Below are 18,796 nucleotides of genomic sequence, written 5' to 3' on the forward strand. Positions count from 1 at the left end.
TTGGGTAGTATGGACATTTTAACAATATTAATTTTTCTGACCTAGGAACACAGGATATATTTCCATTTATTTGTGTCCTCTTCAATTTCTTTCATCAAAGTCTTATTCAGTGTACAGATCTTTTATCTCCTTGGGTAAATTTATTCATAAGTATTTTATTGTTTTTGATGCTATCGTAAATGAGATTTTCTTTATTTCTTTTTCAATAATTTCATTGTTAGTATATAGAAACACAACTGAATTTTGTCTGTTGATTTTGTATCCTGCTACTTTACTGAATTGGTTGATTAGTTCTAACAGTTCTTTTGCTGGTTTTAAAATTTTTAGGATTTTCTATCTATAAGATCATATCATCTGCAAACAGAGACAATTTTACTTCTTCGTTTCTGATCTGGACACTTTTTATTTCTTTTTTCTTGTCTGATTGCTCTGACTAGGACTTCCAGCACTATGTTGAATAGGAGTGGTGAGAGTGGGCACCCTTGTCTTGTTTCTGGTCTTAGATTGAAAGCTTAGAGGAAAAGCTTTCAATCCTTCACCATTCAGCATGATGTTAGCTGTGGGCTTGTCATACATGGCCTTTATTATGTTGAGGTACATCCCTTCTGTATCTAATTTGTTGAGAGTTTTTCATGAAAGGATGTTGAATTTGTTAAATTCTTTTTCTGCATCTATTGAGTGATCATATGATTTTTACCTTTCACTCTATTAATGTGACATATCACACCTATTGATTTGTGTACATTGTACCATCCTTGCATCCCAGGGATAAGTCCCACTTGACTGTGGTGTATGATCCTTTTAATGTGCTGCTAAATTCAGTTTGCTAATATTTTGTTGAGAATTTTTGCATCCGTATTCATCAGGGATATTAGCTTGTAGTTTGCTTTTCTTGTAATATCCTTATCTGGCTTTGGTATCAGGGTAATGCTGGTCTTTTAAATGAGTTTGGGAGTGTTCCTTCCTCTTCAAATTTTTGGTAGAGTTTGAGAAGGATTGGAATTAATTCTTTAAATGTTTGGTAAAATTCACAAATGAAGCTGTGTGGTCCTGGACTTTTGTTTGTTGAGAGATTTTTGATTACTGATTCAATCTCCTTATTAGTAATTGGTCTGTTGAGATTTTCTATTTCTTCATAATTCAGTCTTGGTAGGTTGCATATTTCTAGGAATTTATCCATTTCTTTTAGGTTATCCAATTCGTTGACATATAATTGCTCTTGGTAGTCTCTTATGATCCTTTGTATTTCTGTGGTGTCAGTTGTAACATCTCTTCTTTCACTTCTGATTTTACTTATTTGAGTCTTCTCTATTTTTCTCTTAGTCTAGGTAAAGGTTGCCAATTTTGCTTATCTTTGCAAAAGGCCAACTCTTAGTTTTGTTGATCTTTTCTTTTTTTTTTTTTTTTTATAATTTTATTTATTTATTTTTCCCCCAAAGCCCCAGCAGATAGTTGTATGTCATAGCTGCACATCCTTCTAGTTGCTGTATGTGGGACGCAGCCTCAGCATGGCCGGAGAAGTGGTGTCAGTGTGAGTACGGGATACGAACCCGGGCCACCAGCAGCGGAGCCCACACACTTAACCACTAAGCCACGGGGCTAGCCCTGTTGATCTTTTCTATTATTTTTCTGGTCTCTATTTCATTTATTTTTCCTCTGATCTTTGTTATTTCCTTTCTTCTGCTAATTTTGTGCTTAATTTGTTCTTTTTCTAGTTCCTTGAGGTATAAAGTTAGGTTGTTGAGATCTTTCTTTTTTCTTGCTATAGGTATTTATCACTATAAACTTCCCTCTTAGAACTGCTTTTGCTGCATCCCATAAGTTTTGGTATGATATGTTTCCATTTTTTGTGTGTGTTCTGTTTCAAGATGTTTTTCGATTTCCCTTTTGATTTCTTCTTTGATGCACTGGCTGGTTGTTCAGGAGTGTGTTGTTTAATTTCCACATATTTGTGAATTTTCCAGTTTTCCTCCTGTTATTGATTTCTAGTTTTACACCATTGTGGTTGGAAAAGATTCTTGGTATGATTTCAATAGTCTTAAATTTGCTAAGACTTGTTTTGTGACCTATCATTTGACCTATCCTGGAGAATGTTCTGTGTGCACTTGAGAAGAATGCATATTCTGTTGCTGTTGGATGGAATGCTCTATGTGTCTGTCAGGTCCATTTGTTCTGAAGTGTGGTTCAAGTCCAATGTTTCTTTATTGATTTTCTGTCTGAATGATCAGTTCATTGCTGACAGTGGGGTATTGAAGACCTCTACTATTATTGTACTATTGTCTATTTCTCTCTTCAGATCTGTCGGCATTTGCTTGACATATTTCGATACTCAGATGTTGCATGTTGTTGAAGGTGAGTTAACCCTTTCATCATTATATAATAACCTTCTTTGTCTCTTGTTACAGTTTTTGGCTTAAAGTCTCACTCTTTAATAGGCATTACATTGTTTATAAAATATTTTTATCGTGTTCCTATATTGTTTCAGACAAGTGAGTTAAGTTTTCTCTTTTGATCTACATAATAACCCTGAGGTAGGTACTCCTTTTATTGACAAAAAATGAAGGCTCAGCACATGGCATGAACTGTTCAATGTCACATAACAAAGCACACAGCAGAAAAAGAATGGAACCCTAATGTTTTGCCATTAAGCCACAGCCATCTACATATAAACTACTCAAATGCAGGGCTAGTTCCAAAGGTTGCTTGAAATTCTCTGTGCATCTTTATGAAATGCTACTGTGACAGAATGAAAGGAAGCAGTCTGTTCTTGTCTTAGTTCCTCTAAATGGAAGCAAAGGACAGACTTTCAGAATCCTGATTACTTTCGTTTTTGGTGCCTTTTACTTGTTTGAGCCATAGTCATTATTACACCAAACAGGAGCTTAGCTGTAAGCAGCAGAGACTGGAAAACAGTCATATCTAAAACTCGCTTGTTAAGAGATCCAGCACCACCTCTACTCATTTGCAATGGTCACACACAAATATCTGGCAGGAATCTTCAAAATCTTTTTATGACACAGAAAGTACTATACTGGGCAAAATTTAATACCTTAGAGCTGCTCATACCTTGTATTTCAACACTTTATTCTGAATGGTTTCCTTATCAAAATATATTGTGTGTTTTATCTTGTTTCCTCAACTAGATTACAGTCTCCTGTGGGTGATGGTCCAACACAATGCCAGGATCCTAGCAGGAATTAGAATAATTGATGATATCTGCCTGCCCTGGCTGCGTGTCAGAACTGTGATACCACTTTACACACAGTGTCTTATCTATCCTTACGACAACATTATGGGCCAGAAGCTATTATTATCCTCATCCTCACTTTATTAGGTAAGCGCTTGCCCTAGGTCTCATGGCTTGTGAGTGGCCGAGTTGTGAGTCTCAGGGTTCCTGACTTAACCTTTAGGAACGCTCTTCCTTTCTTACCCACAGTGTCATCTTTGTCCCTTACCTTACAATGAGTCACAGCAATAGTCTGCCTGGCAAATCTTCTTGCTTTCTGACTGTTCCTGTTAACATTTTGCTCACAGCTTCTTTTACATTTCACATCCCTAGGTCTAGTTCTTCCAGGAAGATTTCCCCAATAACTCTGGCAATCTCTGGCTTTTCTGTCCTGTTGATTCTTCCTCCAAAAATATCTCAAATTTGTCCCCTTATTGTCATCTCTATTATGACTTCCCTAGTTCAAGCCTCCATCTTCTTTCTCCACATCTGAAATAACCTATTCAATAAAAATTCCCAAGGGATCTGCTATAGACTAAATGTTTGTGTCTCTCTCAAATTCATATGTTGAAACCCAATTCCCAATGTGGTGGTGTTTGGAGGCGGGGCCTTTGGAGGTGACTAGGTCATGAGGGTGGAGCCCTCACCAATGGGAGTTTTTGGTGGTGGTGGTGCCATCAAGTCAATTCTGACTCCTGGCACCCCTGTGGACAGCAGAGGGAACCCAGCCTGGTCTTTTTGTGCCATCCTCTCACCTTCCAATGCTGTATCAGGCAATCCTGCACTGCTATTCACAGGGTTTTCACGGCCAATTTTTTCCTAAGTGGGCGTCCAGGTCCCTCTTCCTAGTCTGTCTTAGTTTGGAAGCTCCACTGAAACCTGTCCACCATGGGTGACCCTGCTGGTATCTGAAATACTGGTGGCATAGCTTTCAGCGTCACAGTAACACGCAGCCACTACAGTGTGACAACCGACAGACAGGTGGTGTGGTTCCCTGACAGAGAAATGAACCTGGGCCATGGAGGTGAGAGCACCAGGTCTTAACCACTAGACCACCAGACCCCAGAGAGCTCCCTCGCCCCTTCCACCATGTGAGGACACAGTGAGAAGACAGCCTTCTATGAACCAGGAAGCAGCCCCTCACCAGACACCACATCTACCAGTGCCTTGATCTACCAGTCTGATTCCAGCCTCCAGAACTGTGAGAAATAAATTTCTGTTGTTTATAAGCCCCCACTATATGATATTCTATTATAGTAGTGCAAATGGATTAAGACAAGGCCCACGGAGAGAATTCAGGGGGTGGTCTGTGAACTTCAAAGATAAAAAAAATTACATCTTTATTTTCACTAATCTCAAATGGAAATTTAACATTTCTTTCCATTATAGACATAGACAACACACTACAGTAGCATCAGCAGTGTCTGTGACTTTGTCACCAATAGAAATCAGATATTTTCTATCACATTACAGTTATTACAGACTTCTCAATGTTTCATTTATGTTCATTCACTTTATAATTACAGACCCACTATTAGATTTTATATAATCAGTTAATAAAGAAGTATATATATATCACAAATTTTTCTAAAAAATATTCTGATGAACTATATTTCAAAGTAATTAGTTTCCTTTGTAATTTGAAAAACTTATTCTGAGAAGGGGACCATATGGTTCAGCAAACAGCCAAGAGGGCCTAGGGCACAAAAATTTAAGAATCTCAGTTCCAAATGACTTCCCTACAGTTATAGCTGTGCCAGCAGTATTCTCTTACAGCAGCTAGAAAGATATTTTTAAAACATAAATTGGCTCATATCACTCCCCTATTTAAAACTTTCAATAGCCTCCCATTGTACTTTCTAGAAGAAAAACATCATAAAACAGCCAGTGGGTCCCGCCTGCTTTGGGCCTGCCTGTCACTCCAGTGTCACGTTGTGGAAATCCTCCCTCCCCACACAGTCTCCTCTCACTATGTGAAAGAGCTTCACACACACAGTTCTCTTTGCAGGCTTTCCTGACCACTTCATCCAATAACGACTTTCCTCCTTATTCTCTCTCAGAGCACCCCATTCTTTTCTTCACAGGAAAACACTTACCACACTTTATAATTACATCCACTGCTTGTTTATTTGCTGTTTGAGATTCCCCTTCAGGCACCATGCCCTCTGAAGGCAGGAACCATATCTGCTTTATTCACCCCGGTATAATCAGTGCCCGGCAGAGCAGACACCCAAATAATTGCTGAGGGAGCTCTCAGACATAACCTTATTCAAAAAATATTCCATTCAACTAATATTTACTGAGTACCTCATATGCCAGGCAGTTCTGGAGGCTTGGAATAATCAGAGGACAAAAGACACAAAGTTTCCTGTCCTGTGGGACTTATTTAGTATTCTAGACTTCCAATTCTGACTATGATGGAGGAACAGGGACCAATTAAACCCTCCTGCTTTAACTTAAAATCAGGAAAAAACAGGGGGCTGGCCCTGTGGCATGGTGGTTAAGCGCAGTGCACTCCCCTTAGGCGCCCTGGGTTTGCAGGTTTGGATCCCAGCCATGGACCTACACCACACATCAGCCATGCTGTGGCGGCAACCCACATACAAAATAGGGGAAGACAGGCACAGATGTTAGCTCAGGGCGAATCCTCCTCAAGCAAAAAAAGAGGAACATTGGCAACGGACGTTAGCTCAGGGGAAATCTCCCTCAGCAAAACAAAAAAAAGAAACCTGGAAAAAATACATGAACAAATGGTTTTAAATGTTAGCAGGCAGCACAGGACAGTGATCCCTGAGAGAAGGGAGACAAGACAAGCTCCACGATCATCCAGCTTACTGCTTGAAGAGAGTTTCTAGCCAGGGCACAGGGAGGGGTCACCCACACAGAGCTGAGGACCCTCCCTGAGTTGAGGAGAAAGCAGCACAGAAGAAAGAGCCATCCACGCACAGAGAAAGGGAGCTCTGGGGGCCTCCAGAGGACTCCTTCTGAGTCTTTAGCTGAGTCCTGCTCAGCACACATGAGGGAGAAACTACTTGAGGCTGTGCAGAGGATCTCAGGAAGGATCAGGTGAAGCATCCCCAGTGACCACATGGGGCTGGAATGTTGTGTCTCCACTGGCCAGAGTAGAAAGACCTCATTACACATGGGGGATTGAGTAGTGTCCTAAAAAGGATATGGCTTCAGCAGTGGTGCCAAACAGACCTAGGTTAAAGGCTGCTGTGGACCCACCTATCACAGTTTAAATAGATCAAAATGTTTCCCCAGTAACTTAATTGCACCACAGAACAACACCTGAAAATATTTAAAGGAATATAAAAAATTCCAGTATGCCACAAAATAAAATTTACAATGTCTATAATCCAATTAAAAAAATCCAGGTGTGCAAATAAGTAGGAAAGAAAATCTCTCCTGTAATGAGGAGAAAAATTAATCCAAAGAAAAAGACCCAGAATTGACAAAGATGATAAAATTAGTAGATAAGGATGCTGTTCAAAGAGCTATTGTAAATATTGTACTCTATCAAGAAGACAGAGGAGGGGTTGGCCCGGTGGCACAGCAGTTAAGTGCACGCACTCTGCTTCTGCGGCTCTGCATTCACAGGTTCGGATCCCAGGCGCATACCAATGCACCACTTGTCAAGCCATGTGTGGCGGCATCCCATATAAAGTAGAGGAAGATGGGCAGGGATGCTAGCCCACGGCCAATCTTCCTCAGCAAAAAGAGGAAGATTGGCATTAGACGTTAGCTCAGGGCTGGTCTACCTCACACACACAAAAAAATAATACGAGAGAAGATAGAGGAAAGTAAAACATGATAAAAAGAGACATGGAAGATATTAAAAAGACCCAAATCAAATCTCTAGAGATGAAAAATACACTAACTGAATTAGCATCGGATTAGACTTTGCAGAAGAAAAGATTAGTGCACGTGAAGACAACAATGGAAACTCTCTAAAGTGAAGCACAGAGAGAAAGTAGACTGAAAAAAAGTTGAACAGAGCACACCCAGCTAGGAGACAACTTCACATGGCTGAATGTGCCTATAAGTGAAGTCTCTGAAGGAGAGGACAGGAAAGAAGGAATATTTGAAGACCTAATGACTGAACATTTCCCAATTTGACGAAAACCACAAACCCACAGTTTCAAGTAACTCAACAAGCCCCAAATGAAGAAACACGAATCAAACTGGACCAACATAGTGTGATCAAATTGCTTATACAGTATTTGAGTGGGAAAATGGAGAGAACAGAAAACAAAGCACAATAAATAGTTATAGAGAATGTTAGAGGGTAGTAAGTTTTATAAGAAAATGAGAAGTACAGCAGGGATTGAGAGTGTGTGCATGTGCTGGGGGGTGGAACAGGTTGCAATGGTTAGGCTTAATGAGAAGGTAAGCAATATTTGGGTGAAAACTTACAGAATGAAGGTTACAGTGAGAGAAATGGGGAGCCACTGACAAATTTAGAGGTGCGCTCTGGATACCATGTTGAGAACAGGCCCCTGTGGGAGTAAAAGGTAGAAGCAGAGACTACGGAGATTATTCTGTAATCCAAGTGGAGGTGACAGTAGTTGAGAATAGAGCATTAGTAGCAGACGTGGTGAAGTGGCACAATTCTGGATAAACAGCATTGGAATGCAGAATCACCAGGATTTTCTGATGAATTGGAGAAAGGGAGTGAATAAAAAAGAATTCAGGATAACTTGAAGTTTCTCAGCCGAGCAAATAGAAAGATGGAGTTGCCATCATTCCAGCTGGTTAAAACTACAGGGAAAGAAGTGTTTTGGGGGAAGATCAGGAACTTGGTTTTAGGCAGGTTGACATTGAAACGTCTATTTGTGAGATATACAGTGCTGGAGTTTGGGAGCAAGATCTAGACTGAGCTGTAAATTTGGGAGTTGAGGTCACAGAGATGGTACATAAAGCCTTGGGAATTAGCAAGATCACCAAGAGGGTACATTTAAATAGAGAAGAGAGGAACGAGGACTGAACCCTGGGACTCTCCAACAAAAGAAGTTGGGGAGGCTCAGAGGAACCAGCAAAGGAAATTTAGGAGCAGCCTGAGAGAGTGGGGAGTACTGAGACCACGTGAAGACAGAGCTTCAAGGCGTACGGAATCCCTGACTATGCTGAATGCTGCACTAGGTCAAGTAGAACACTGAGAACTGACCGTTCGATTTAACCTGGAGTTGCTGGGACCTTGACGAAAAGCTTCACTGGAACGGGTTTAGGAGAAAATCCTCCTCCTTCTCCTTCATGAACAATTCAACAAGGCAGTGGGGGGCACCGAGCACGGTAGGCTTCCACAGCAGGTCAGGGGCCCATGGTGGGACGTCAGAGCTCGGGCAGGGCGAGGCCTGGTGAGGAGTGTGAGAGCCCGAGGGGACATGAAGGCATCCCTGTCGGGAGAAGAAGATGTGCAGGGGGAGGTGGTTCCCTACAGGGGAGTCAATCGGATAAGGGTGAGAGGAGGCGGGTTTCTCATCGTCACTGAGGGGAACCACAAATACGGCAAGTCAAAAGCGGGAATGAGCCCTGTGGTGTAAGAAGTTCTGGTGGTGTCGGAGTGAACCCAGGGCTACATACACACATATACAGATGAAGGAATAAACACAGATGTAAAGTGTGTGTGTGTGCACGTGTGTGTCTATTCTCTGGCTCTGTCCACCGAGAAGACCTAGCAGCGGCAACACTTCAGCAGTGAGCACTTAGCACCCAGATCTTGATTTCTAAATACCATTCTCAAAAGAACTAGTGCTCCTTGGAGAAGAGGCTGACTTAGGCAGGGGCAGGGAAATAACAAGAGGACCCTAGAACATGTTTTTGTGCCAAACACTAAGGAAGTACTCAAAGAATGATGGAGGCATGTCAAAAAGACACAGTAGCCAGCTTTTTAGTCTGGGCCAATTTAAACACAAAAAGTCAGTGATGATAGCAGCAGATTATAGCCCATTCAATAAAAGAGGAAACTACAAGTCTATATCAATATAATTAAACACATTTTAAAAAATAGAGGGCCGGCCCCGTGGCTTAGCAGTTAAGTGCATGCGCTCTGCTACTGGCGGCCCGAGTTCAGATCCCGGGCGCGCACCGATGCACCGCTTCTCTGGCCAAGCCGAGGCCATGTCCCACATACAGCAACTAGAAGGATGTGCAACTATGACATACAACTATCTACTGGGGCTTTGGGGAAAAAAAAGGACGAGGATTGGCAATAGATATTAGCTCAGAGGCGGTCTTCCTCAGCAAAAAAAAGAGGAGGGTTAGCACGGATGTTAGCTCAGAGCTGATCTTCCTCACAAAAAAAAAAAAAATTGAATGTTTGAACGCAAATAGAATAGTTACATGGCCTCAAGGTCTCTCCCCCAAACTCCAAATATTTATTAACTATAAAAGGAGAAAGAATAGCTTTACGTGGAGAAACCTGAAAGACACCTCCTTAATCACATAATAAAAGTTAATATCACCAGTAAGTGACAATTTGAAATCATGTGCCACTGAGAGAATGCAATGAAATGAACACCCCATCAGGTCTATGATTTAATGCCAAAATTTTGTTACCTGAATTAAGTCAGGAAGAAATATCAGACAAACTCAAATTGAGTGACATTCTATAAAATAAATGGCCTGTAATCTTTAAAAACGTCCATGTCATGAACATCAAGGCCGTCTGGGGAGCTGTCCTGACAGGACAGCCTGAGCAATGCACAGTTCTGGTCGGGGCCTCTGGCTAAAAGGGACATTACAGGGATGATTTGCAATACTTCAGTGGGGTCCAAGGACTAGAAGGCAGTAATGTATTAATGATAATTTCCTAATTCTGGTGCCTGTGTTATGATTATGTAGAAGAACGTATGACTTGTAGAAAATACACACTCAAGTATGTGGAGGTGAGATGGCATCTGTTGACAACTTATTCTCAAATGGTTCAGGGAAAAACACAATTCTTTGCACTGTATTTGAAACTCTTCTGTACCTTTGAGATTATTTCCAGAGTAAAAATAATTTTTCAAAAGAAAAAGAAATTAGAGACAGTGAATATAGACAACTTTTTCAAGAAGTTATGCTGCAAAGCAGCACAAACAAGTGAGGCAATGCAAAAGAACTGGAAAATGAGTGATAAAACAGCAACACTAAGCCCTCATATATCAATAATTACCCTAAATGTAAATGGAATGAACGTTCCAATCAAAAGACACAGAGTGTTGGGATGGATTAAAAAACAAGACCCAACAATATGCTGCCTCCAGGAACCACATCTCAGCTCTAAAGACAAGCACAGGCTCAGAGTGAAAAGATAGAAGACAATACTCCAAGCTAATGGCAAACAAAAGAAAGCAGGTGTTGCCATACTCATATCAGACAAAGTAGACTTCAAGGTAAAACAGGTTAAGAGAATCAAAGAGGGGCAATATATAATGATAAAAGGGACACTCCACCAAGAAGACACATCAATTATAAATATATTTGTACCCAGCATAGGAGCACCAAAGTACATAAAGCAACTATTAACAAACCTAAAAGGAGACATTAACAACAACACAATCCCCTTAAGATAGGGGATCTTAACACCCCACTTTCATCAATGGATAGATCACCCAGACAAACTGGCAATAAAGAAACGGTGGACTTAAATGAAAAACTGGATGAGATGGACCTAGTAGACATATATAGAGCACTCCACCCACAAACAGCTGACTACACATTCTTCTCAAGCGTTCATGGAACATTCTCAAGGATAGGCCATATGTTGGGAAACAAGGCAAGCCTCAATAAATTTAAGAAGATTGAAATCATAACAAGCATCTTTTCAGACCATAATGCTATGAAACTGGAACTCAACCACAAGGAAAAAACTGGGAAAGTGACAAAAATGTGGAGATTAAACAACATGCTACTGAATGGCCGATGGATTATTTCTGAAATTAAAGGAGAAATAAAAAAATATCTGGAAACAAACGAAAATGAAAATACGTCATACCAACTTACATGGGATGCAGCAAAAGCGGTCCTGAGAGGGAAATTCATAGCAATACAGGCCCACCTCAACAAACAAGAAAAAGCCCAAATAAGCAACCTTAAATTATACCTAACAGAACTAGAAAAAGAAGAACAAACAAAGCCCAAAGTCAGCAGAAGGAGAGAAATAATAAAAATTAGAGCATAAATAAATGAAATTAAGACCAAAAAAACAGTAGAAAGGATTAATGAAACAAAGAGTTGGTTCTTTGAGAAGATAAACAAAATTGACAAACCCTTAGACTTACTAAGTGAAAAAGAGAAAAGGCTCAAATAAATAAAATTAGAATTGAAAGAGGAGAAATTACAATGGATATCATGGAAATATAAAGGATTATAAGAGAATACTGTGAGAAACTATATGCCAACAAATTGGACAATCTAGAAGAAATGGATAAATTCTTAGACTCATACAACCTCCCAACACTGAACCAAGAAGAAATAGAGAATCTGAATAGACCACTCACAAGTAACGAGATTGAACTAGTAATCAAAAATTTCCCTAAAAATAAAAGTCCAGGACCAGACGGCTTCTCCAGTGAATTTTACCAAACATTCAAAAAAAGATTTAATACCCATCCTTCTCAAACTATTCCAAAAAATAGAGGAAGATGGAACACTTTCTAACTCATTCTATGAGGCCAACATCACCCTGATACCAAAGCCAGACAAAGACAATACAAAAAAGGAAAATTACAGGCCAATATCACTGATGAACATAGATGCAAAAATCCTCAAGAAAATATTTGCAAACTGAATACAGCAATACATTTAAAAGATCATGCACCATGATCAAATGGGATTTATACCAGGGACACAGGAATGGTTCAACATCCACAGATCAATCAAGGTGATACACCACATCAACAAAACAAAGAAGAAAAACCACATGGTCATATCAATAGATGCAGAGAAGGCATTTGACAAGATACAACATCCATTTATGATAAAAACTCTCAACAGAATGGGTATAGAAGGAAAGTACCTCAACATAATAAAGGCTATTTAGGACAAACCCACAGCCAACATCATACTCATCAGGAAAGTCTGAAAGCCATTCCTCTGAGAACAGGAACAAGACAAGGGTGTCCACTCTTGCCACTCTTATTCAACATAGTACTGGAGGTTTTGGCCAGAGCAATTAGGCAAGAAAAAGGAATAAAAGGAATCCAAATAGGCAACAAAGAAGTGAAACTCTCACTATTTGCAGACGACATGATTTTATATATAGAAAAGCCTAAAGAATCCATTGGAAAACTATTAGAAATAATCAACCACAGCAAAGTTTCAGGGTACAAAATCAACCTACAAAAATCAGTTGCATTTCTGTATGCTAATAACGAACTAACAGAAAAAGAGCTCAAAATGATAATACCATTTACAATTCATCAAAAAGAATAAAATATCTAGGAATAAATCTTACCAAGGAGGTGAAAGATCCATACAATGAAAACTATAAGACATTATTGAAAGAAATCGATAATGACATAAACAAATGGTAAGACATCCCATGCACATGGATTGGAAGAATAAACATAGTTAAAATGTCTATATTACCTAAAGAAATCTACAGATTCAACACAATCCCAATCAGAATCCCAATGACATTCTTCACGGAAATAGAAAAAAGAATACTAAAATTCATATGGGGCAACAAAAGACCCCGAACAGCTAAAGCAATCCTAAGAAAAATGAACAAAGCTGGAGGCATCACAATCCCTGGCTTCAAAACATACTACAAAGCAATAGTAATCAAAACAGCATGGTACTGGTACAAAAACATGCACACAGATCAATGGAACAGAATTGAAAGCCCAGAAATAAAACCACATATATACGGACAGCTAATTTTCGACAAAGGAGCTAAGACCATACAATGGAGAAAGGAAAGTCTCTTCAATAAATGGTGGGAAAACTGGACAGCCACATGCAAAAGAATGAAAGGAGAGGGGCTGACCCAGTGGCACAAGTGGTTGAGTGCACGCATTCAGCTGTGGTGGCCTGGGGTTCGCCAGTTCGGATCCCGGGCGCACGCCAACACACCGCTTGTCAAGCCATGCTGTGGCGGCATCCCATATAAACTGGAGGAAGATGGGCATGGATGTTAGCCCAGGGCCAGTCTTCCTCAGCAAAAAGAGGAGGATTGGCAGATGTTAGCTCAGGGCCGATCTTCCTCACAAAAAGAAAAAAAGAAAAAAGAATGAAAGTGGACCACCTGCTACCACCATTCACAAAAATTAACTCAAGATGGATCAAAGACCTGAAGGAGAGACCTGAAACTATAAAACTCATAGAAGAAAATATAGGCAACACACTATTTGACATTGGTCATAAAGGAATCTTTTCGGATGCCATGCCTACTCATACCAGGGAAACTAAAGAAAAAATAAGCAAGTGGGACTTCATCAGATTAAAGAGCTTCTACAAGACAAATGAAACCAGGATCAAAATGAATAGACAACTGACCAGCTGGGAAAAAATATTTGCAAAACATATATCTGATGAGGGGTTAATCTCCATAATATAAAATGAACTCACATAAGTGAACAACAAACAACCCAATGAAAAAATGGGCAGAGGAAATGAACAGACACTTCTCCAAAGAAGATATACAGATGGCCAATAGGCCATGAAAAAGATGTTCAACATCACTAATCATCAGAGAAATGCAAATCAAAACCACACTAAGATACCACCTCATGCCCGTTAGAATGGCTATAATCACCAAGACAAAAAACAACAAATGTTGGAGAGGATGTGGAGAAACAGGAACCCTCATACACAGCTGGTGGGAATGCAAACTGGTGCAGCCTCTATGAAAAACGGTATGGAGATTCCTCAAAAAATTAAAAATAGAAATACCCTATGATCCAGCTATCCCACTACTGGGAACCTATCCAACGAACCTGAAATCAACAATCCAAAGAGGTTTATGCACCCCTGTGTTCATTGCAGCATTATTCACTATAGCCAAGAAGTGGAAGCAACCCAAGTGTCCCTCGATTGATGACTGGATCAAGAAAATGTGGTATATATATATACAGTGGAATACTATTCAGCCATAAAAGACAAAATCGTCCCATTTGCAACAACATGGATGTACCTGGAGGGTATTATGTTAAGTGAAATAAGCCAGAAAGAGAAAGACAAACACCATATGATCTCACTCATATGTGGAATATAAGCCAACACATGGACAGAGAAAACCGTATTGTGGTTACCAGGGGCTAGGGGAGTGGGGGGTGTGTACAAGGGGTGAAAGGAGACATGTATACGGTGACTGACAAACAAAAATGTACACCCAAATTTCACAATGTTATAAATTATTAAGACATCAATTAAAAAAAAAAGAAGGTATACTATAAATGCTGGCTACTTATAGTCATGACATGAAACACTTTACTTATCTTATAATGGTCAATTCTGCCTTTTTAAAAAATTTTTCATTGAATTTTCTCGTATGATCACAGTTTTACTTGGCCAATTACCTTCATTCTTGGAATTTCCCAAACCATAAATGTAATTGGAAATGTCATGCTGAATCTAGTTCCTGATGTCTTGTTATATGACACTCTTAGTACCTGAACCTAAAGCTACCCACTAAAAAAAGTGTTTCCTGAATACCTCAGCACCGTGAAAGGACGCAAAAAAGTAGAGGTTGTGGTCTTTGACTTTGAGGACTGTATAGTCTAGTTGGAAAAATTTATCTGATGAAGGTGAAATTAATTAGTAAATTGACTAGTAAATATGATCAGAATGGAACAGATTCATGGAGAAGTGGGGATTGGAGCTGACCCCTAAGAGAGGAGTAAGATTTGGGTAGTGTCTTAGTCTGTTCGGGCTACTATAACAAAATGCCAAGGACCAGGTGGCTTATAAACAACAGAAATATATTTCTCACAGTTCTAGAGGTGGGGAAGTCCAAGATCAAGGTGCAGGCAGATTTGGTGTCTGGTGAGGGCCCACTTTCTGGTTCACAGAGGGCCAGCTTCTCGCTGTGTCCTCCAATGCTAGAAGGGGCGAGGGAGCTCCCTGGGGTCTCTCATAACAGCACTAATTGCCCTCATGACCTAATCACCTCCCCAAGGCCCCACCTCCTAATACCATCACCTTGGGTGTTAGAGTTTCAACATACGAATTTTGAGGGGACAAAAACATTCAGTCTATAGAAGACAGGAAAAGAATTGGGAGGGGCATTCTTAGTGAGGGACCCCGAATAACCAGAGGTAGGAATTTGCATAGCATTTTCTTGGGATAGTAAGGAGAGCCAGTTGGAAAGAGAAATGAGAAATAATCTTGACATTTCCATGTGGGCTCGACTGACGGAGCATCCATCAGTAAGGAAGCAATCATTTCACCCACGCTCCCGGTCTGGGCTACCTTTAGTTCTTACATCTGCGTTATTCTTCAGGATGCTCACAGTGCCTCTGTCAAAAAGCATCTCTCCAGCTTACGATTCTCACCCCTCCTTAGGTATCTGTCCCCTTTCCACCCATATGGATGGGTTAATTCCTAGGAGCTATCTTTGTGCAATGTGGTTCGATTCTAATGTCAGCCGACTGAAGCTGCAGGTGGCTCATCCTTGCTAGAACAGAGACGCCATGCTAGGAACACAGAATCGAGACAAAAGGGGATGGACCCAGTCTATCTCGTTCTTCACAGAGCTGGAACTGTGATGTGTGACCCTGGGGCAGTCTTGTGTCTGCCACACGGAACAGGTGGCTGAGAAATCTGTTCTTCCCAGGAAGAGAGAGAGGCAGACACAGAGAGAAGCAGAGACGTGACGCAGAGCACTCGCAGCTCCCGGGGCTTCCTGCTCTCACTTCCATGCTTACCCAGCCATGTTCCTGTCTTGGATTCTGAGACGCGTGCATCTTTACCATTAGGCCCCTCTTTCTGCTTAAGCTTGGGTTAGTTCCTACTGCTGGAAACCCTAAGAGTCCTAATACAGCGACGAGTAGACAGGTTTACTGAAGTCCTGCTGTCCTTCACTTTGAAACATGCTCTTTCAACGCGTGCTCCAGGGACAAGCCTTCCTTCACTTGCTTTTGCTGCCGTCAGGGTGAGCGTGTTGGTGCTCCACGCACCTGAGTGTCGCAGTCTCCACGACCCCACTTGGCCCCTCCCCCAGACCCTTCCCCACTTCCCTAGATTCCTCTTCACTCTCTGTCCTGGAATGAAAAGCTAACAAAGAAACACAGGGAGGCTGGGAGTATAATGTAAATATGCCTGAGGCTTAGGAACAGACACGGGGCTCATTAGCCCAAACCTCCCAGGGATCTGAGAGAACATCTCTTCAGATCCTGTTGAGGTGCAGCTCCTCTGTGCAGCCCGACTTATTCTGGAGGCCATACAGGGGATAAGGCCACCCCTGTTTCAGGGACCCCGACACTCCAGTGCCAGCTATGCCCTTCGCCCCCGTTCCCTGTGGCCTCGGCCACAGTGGGCTCTGTGGGATGTACACAAAGCCACCGCTGCAGAAATGACAGCTTGAAGAGATCACTACTCTGACCTGAAAGTCACAATGTGGGGTCTTCAGACAGAAGCCCCTTCCTGCCGACGGGATCATTCACAGAAAGTAGGTGGAGACGCCTGACCCCTAGGAAGCCTTGCAGGGACTCCTAAGGAGATAAACAGGCCCTAAACCAGCCAGCTGACAACTGTCAATACAGCTGCTGTTTTACCCAAGGGTTAAACTAAAAATAATCTGACACCTTACCACAGCATGCCTGCCCAGTTCTGCTGAGCAGATGCCAAAACGCAGGCCGCTGCTGTACTTCCAGCAATTCAAGGTCTGAGGGCATCAGGAGGGATGCAGAGACTTGAGTGTGAGCATCGGCCAGGAAGGCACCCGCCGGGCACTCGCTTAAGGGGCTAAGGCCTCGTCTTTCTGTACTAGCGACTTACTCGGTCTCTTGAGAGGAAGTGTGCAAAGGGAGTCGGGTGTGGTGTTGGCTTCTTTCCAACGATATCTGGTAATTATGCTTCTTAGGTATCTTATTTGCACCACTGATAGATCTTGTTCATATTTTTTGTAACCCTTACTAGACCAAGAGATCCTTAATGGCAAGAATCACATCTTCATCTTTATCCATCTCTCTATCTCTACGACCAAACAAGGTCTGGAAATTTAGAAAGCTCTCAGTAAAACATTTACTAGATGAAAGAGTAAATGAACAGCTGAAGAAATAGCAACAATCCCACCTTATGAGGAGGGTCTGGGAAGGCTTCTTAAAGGATGTAATGGTTGGCCTGAGTCTTCAAGGAGTCATCAGAGTTGGTAAAGCAGAAAGATGGAGAGAGGAGAGTGAATGTTTCAGGCATTTGAAATTCCCATCAAGGAAATTAAAAATGGTTCAATATGGCATGGGGCAAGAAGAGGAGGATGAAGCTGAAAAGAGGGGAAGGGCCAGAAGGACCTCATACACTGCTGCAGAGTTTGAATTTTGTTTTAGAGGTGATGGCAATCGTGAAAAGACTTTCAGTAGGAGAGGAACATAATGAGATTTTCTTATAGAAAGGTTTTTTGGCAGCAACGGATAGTAACTGACGGCAGGGATGGAGATGGGGTTTCAGAGATGAGCTAAGACCCCCTTCAGTCAACGATTCAGGGGAGGGGTGATGAAGGTCTGACTTATGGCTGATAAGGCCTACGCCTGTCCTCCTGCTCCCACTGTCAGCTGTTCGTCACCACCAACACCGCCAGGTCCTCCCTCAGGAGCTGGGCCTGGGGGTGCTGAGCAGAAACAGAAAATGCCAACCACAGCAGTGCTTCACAAACACTTTTATCTTAGTTGGGTCCCCCCAAAAGGCAAAGCGGCATTTTCCAGAAGGTCCACAGGCAGAACCTCTCCCCCAAAACCAGAACTGAATGACTTGCTGATGCCACGTCTTTGGGCCACCTCACTTCTCTCAGCAGTTGCTGTGCCCACCTGCCACCCTGTCCTTTTTCAGCAAGCAAATAAAAAAGAAGAGGCACAGGAGACGAGGAAGGTGGTCAGGGAGCAAGGCGGACGGCGGGGACCCTTCATTCACCTCAGTCGTGAACGGAAACGAGGACCTGAAGCTGTCGCAAGAAGGGCAGAAGCTCCAGACCAGGACGCAGATTTCACACAGGTGATGTAGGGTGGAGGGAAACACGTCCGCGGATATTCGCTCAGCTTATTCACGGACGAGGACCAGCTCTCCCTTCACTCTCTAGCACTCCTGATGGGAGTTAGAAGGAGCAAACCCTTCTCCTAGGACCTCGGTTCTCAACCTTGGCTAGACAGCAGAATTAACTGATAACAAAATAAATGCTGATGCCTGAATCATACATAAGAGATTCTAATTTCGTTGGTCTAGGATGTGGTCCTGGAATTGGTCCTTTTATAGAATTTCCTGGGTGATCTGAATGTACAGACAGGCTGAGAACCATTGCTCTAGACCCGGAGTCAGCAAAGTTTTTCTCTAAAAGGCCAGAGAGTAAAAGTTTTAGGCTTCATGGGCACATGGTCATGTTGCAACTACTCTACTCCGCTGTTGTAGGGTGAGAGTACTACAGACAGTATGTAG

The 18,796-nt window shown here is 41.8% G+C and overlaps 1 protein-coding gene across 5 annotated transcripts in view; it reads right to left on the reverse strand.

Annotated features, from left to right (window-relative positions):
- The window catches only part of GNG2 (G protein subunit gamma 2), a 116,270-nt gene that overhangs the window by 11,050 nt on the left and 86,424 nt on the right, over positions 1–18,796 (reverse strand). The gene's annotated exons all lie outside the window — the stretch shown is intronic.

The sequence above is a fragment of the Diceros bicornis genome, chromosome 5 (assembly GCF_020826845.1).
Source record: "Diceros bicornis minor isolate mBicDic1 chromosome 5, mDicBic1.mat.cur, whole genome shotgun sequence".
Taxonomy (NCBI): Eukaryota; Metazoa; Chordata; class Mammalia; order Perissodactyla; family Rhinocerotidae; genus Diceros; species Diceros bicornis.